The following is a 4,713-nucleotide window of genomic DNA, read 5'->3' on the forward strand; positions in this document are numbered from 1 at the left end:
ATGTGGGAACTTATGTGTGAGAGCATTCAATGGTACACCTCTTACATGTAAGAGTAATGATAGTAATAATTCTATTTACTATTCGCAAATAGCTAAACAAATCAAGCAAAAAACAAGGACCCAAAAATATTAATAAATATTCACAGAAAAAAACTAATAAATGCTCCCTTTTGCCTACTTAGATATTAGCGGTAGGCCACACTTAGCTAAATTCTACTTGCACGAGTGCTTGGTTTACAGCATTGATGGCCGACAGAGTTTAACTTTTGCAGTTTGTATGTCAGCACAACATGACAATTTGCAATGTCGTGCAAACACAGACAAGTTGAAGCATGAGTTGATCCCAACGAAGGTCCGCTAAAGAGAGGAGAGAGAGAAGTTTAAACTACTCATGCAATGACTTTATCCTGCTTTTGGAAGGCATGACTTGTTGGAGCTTACATAGTTTCCTCATTGTTTGAAGATACTATGTAAACTCTCCAAAATTCCATTAAATGTGCTCCCAAGTTATGGACTTGTGAGCTAACATCCATCCAAGAACAATCAAGTATATATCATATTAACTTGCACGTGTCCTAGCCCTTAATCTCTATTGTGATGAATTTGGCTCAATCAGGGGAATGTGCCATGCTCTACCTATGTTCACATGTTAGAGCATTAATGTAAGATTTGCACACAAGAAATTTATGGTAACCATTTTAGTAAGTAGTTGGTAAAACAAGAAAAAAGATAAAGTGTGGCAAGCTCATTAAGTTCGCCTCTTTTTGCACATTTAAAAAGCAACCTATATCTTGAGTAAGAGTGTAATCAAAGGGAATATAATCCCCATTCAATTCTTAATATCCTAAAGGAGCCTAAAACTATAAGGCCCATTAATTTGTAGTTTGTGTAATTTTTGTTAACCCTTGGAGGCCCAGTCAATTCCAAAAGACAAGTCAAAGCCAAGGGATAAGGAGTGGAAAAGGCCAATCAGTGATGTCGAAAATATTTGATAGAAAGGATATGTGGTTTTCAAAAACTACATTGTATTATTTTTAACCATCACATGTTAACAATGTACATATGTAAGTAGTTTGACCCTCATTGGTTCCTCACACACACACACACACACACACACACATCTCTCTCTCTCTCTCTCTCTCTCTCTCTCTCTCTCTCTCTCTCTCTCTCTCTCTCTCTCTCTCTCTCTCTCTCTCTCTCTCTCTCTCTCTCTCTCTCTCTCTCTCTCTCTCTCTCTCTCTCTCTCTCTCTCTCTCTCTCTCTCTCTCTCTCTCTCTCTCTCTCTCTCTCAAGCTATAGAGAATAGAAGCTTTATGGACAAGAAGATAGAGAAGATGGAGACTCAAAAGTTGCATACATAAGAATGAGCTGCCTATTGGTTTTTACACATCATATACATTAGGGTTTCATTGGGCACCCTCTACGTATTTTTTCACTTGTGAGCAATCCTCTTCTTTTACAATCCACTTTGGGATTCGCGAACATAGTGTATGCAAAAATGAATAGGTTTCCTTGCAATCTTCACAATAGTGGATCCTTCAATCTAATATTGGGCCATTTTACAACTTGTTTCCATCTCTTCTTCCTATCTTACTTCCATAGCTACTGAGGGTAAGAGGTTGAGTAACATGTTCAGAGTGAGTAAGAGAGTACATGAGAGTGAGGGACTAATTAGGAAGAAGCTCTTCTCCATTTTATTCTCCTCCTCCATCTTCTTCTCTTAGCTTGGAGCTCTATCAGCTTGCGATCAAAAGAAGGTGAGTTGGTAGCTTGAGGAGCACCAATTAGATCATAATGCCACCAACAACTTCTATTTGATTCAAGCTACAATGGTGAGAAGTTATGTTTGATGAGTCTACTCCAACTCATGAGCTTATTTGCCTTCTAACTCTCACAAGAGTGAGAGGAGAGAGTATAGATGGTTTAAAGGTTAAATATGAGAGAGATAGCGCTAAGATAGATTTCAAGCTATTGAAAGAATAAGAGAGTATATATGGTTTAAAGGTTAAGTATGAGAGAGATAGACTAATTGGTAATAGATTCCAAGCTCTTGATAGAATAAGAGTTTATTTGTCAAGTAGAAAATTTTGATTTCGTTGTCAAGACCTAGAGAAAATCAAACCAACCTAAGGTTCTTTTATTATTATCATTCAATGAAATAAGAGGCATTGTTGTGCTTGATGCTTAGATGGCTAGCTCAACATGTGTAGACATTGATGCGATCAACCGCCTGGTTAGATGGGTTTGTATATCTACACTTAGTACTTGGTGGCCATCATGACCCTCGCAAATGATGACTATTCATTTATTGTTTTTAGTTAGTTATATCTACTTATGGCATGCATAGTTATAATGCCAATTGATTGTGATGGTCAACTATGCATTGGTTGACTTAGTAGTCACTTTTCTTTATGATGTACCTTATTTATGCTTAATGTACATTTTGTAGCATGGAAAAAAGAAGAAAAGCAATAATAAGAAAATATTGTAGTTTCCATCTCTCTTCTTATGTGATTGAGATTCCCTCATATTTTCTATACATGTATGCTTCAAACAAGTCCTCCCATGTGAGTTTTGCCATGGTATTAGAACCTCACCGTCATTAGAGGCCATTTTAGAGGTCAAACTAAAGGAGAAATAGCAAGGATTCAAGCAAGCAAGCAAGCAATGGCTAAGAAGCACTCCCATTCTTAGCTTTGATTATTATTGTGGAAACACCCAAAATAGGGCAAATGGGCAATCTTAGATTGCTATGAGATTTGGTGTGCAAGAAGTACAATATGGTATTGACTATTCTCAAGTATACATGCTACAAATTTTAATTTTTGGAAGTTTTGAGATAATTGTCAAGAAGCAAACACAAGGTTTACCTACATACAATTTGCATATTCTATGTATTATTGAGCAGCTAATAAAAAAGCTGGCATGGTTTATGACTGCATGCTTCTTGTACAAGGTTGCAAAAGACTTGCTTGCTACTCAGTACTCAAACTTGTGATGATATCTAAAAATAGTGGAGATTCCCTCATTGCAAAGTTAAATAAAATTGTGATAAAAACAACTACCCTTCATGAAAGATCCTTATAATGAATTTTCTCATTGAGAAAGGCTTACACAAGTATAAGTGAAGGATAGAAAATAGAATTGAATGAGTAACCAAGTGAAAATAAAAGGTGCGGAAAGGATGGGACCCAAAGAAAAAAAATTTGATTTATTAGGTATCTATAGTCATTCACAATAGTATTTTGGAGTATACAAGAAATGCGAATAATTTTCATATAGTTGAGGCCACATTTGAAAATACTTTTTTGCAAATACAAAGGCAAGAAAGTTTCAACTCAATTAGGAGTTGAGTATCTTGAAGAAAGAAAAGATATGACCAAATGTGTATATATTAAAAGTGAAGATACTTGTAGATGCTTAGGCAACTACTGATACAACACCTACCTAACGATGATGACTTGGTTTAATCCTTGTTAATCTACTTTAGGTAGACTTGATAATTAAAAAACTTAGAGACCATTTATTAATGTATTGTATGTATTATGAAAGTTGTTTCCTCATTTTGATAAGTTGGTCTCTCTCATGATCATTGAAGAGATCAATATGTAGAGTGAATCATTAGAAAGAAGGTATTGACACGAACATGGTAAGATCAATTGTACGGATTAATTCTTGTTCATGCCATATGAATCCACATCCCATGTGAATGCACCTTAATAGGACATCCTCGAGCCAACCATGCAAACCCACCCTTGCCATGTCATAATAGGACCTTCTAGAAGATATGCCATGTTATCGCTTGCATCATCGATGATGTCTTCATGGAACACTAGGAGGGGCTTACTTTAGAGCTCCTCAGTCTTGCCAATGCTAGTCTTAGGAGCTCAAGAAGTCAATACCTCCAAGTAAGTGACTTCGAGTTCTAGTTCTAGTTCTTATCTAGTCATGGTATCTAGTATTGTCTTGTCTTCCTATTTTCTTGTCACCTTGTAATCTCGTAGTATAAGATATTGTCTAGTATTGCCTTGTATCATGTTCATCCCTGTTGAGGGAGATCTTGTATCCATACCTACAGTCCCGGGTTGTGGGATCCTTCATATTTGATGGAGTCATGTTGTCTATACCTACGATCTCGGGTTGTGGGATTTTTCGTATCTTGTTAAGTTATCATTGTACCTTGTGCCCCTACGTGGGATTATCTTGTAATCAAAATTTTCGTAACAAATCTTGCATCTAGTCTAGTCTCTCAAGCATAGTCTAGTGCTCCCATAATAGTTTGGTAAGACTACTTTCCAGCCTACTAAGCACCATATAAAGATGACCCTTGAAAGAATCGTGGCCTCCCTTCAAAACCTCCAACAACAAATTCAAGACTTGAATGAACAACAAGCACAACTTCAAATAGATTTCCCTATGCATCTAGGCCCTGCGCTTCAAGAGATGCAAGATTGATATCCGAGACTTCCAGAACAACAAAGGAAGTGATCAGATGATTCCACGTGTTTATCAACCCCCAACAAAGGGAAACCAAGATCAACATACTAGAGAAGTTCAATGGTGACCATTTGAAGTTCGAGGGATTCTTGCAAACAAGTAAAGATCTATATCTGCATGCAATCAAATAGGTATCCAAATGATGCTTCCAAGGTGGGATTCATTGGGACTTTACTTTGTGGTCAAGCTTTATCATTGTTTGCTCCAATCTTGGAG

This window comes from Lygodium microphyllum, chromosome 19, assembly GCF_053477565.2.
Source record: "Lygodium microphyllum isolate KBCC chromosome 19, Lygodium_microphyllum_v1.1.10, whole genome shotgun sequence".
Lineage (NCBI taxonomy): Eukaryota > Viridiplantae > Streptophyta > Polypodiopsida > Schizaeales > Lygodiaceae > Lygodium > Lygodium microphyllum.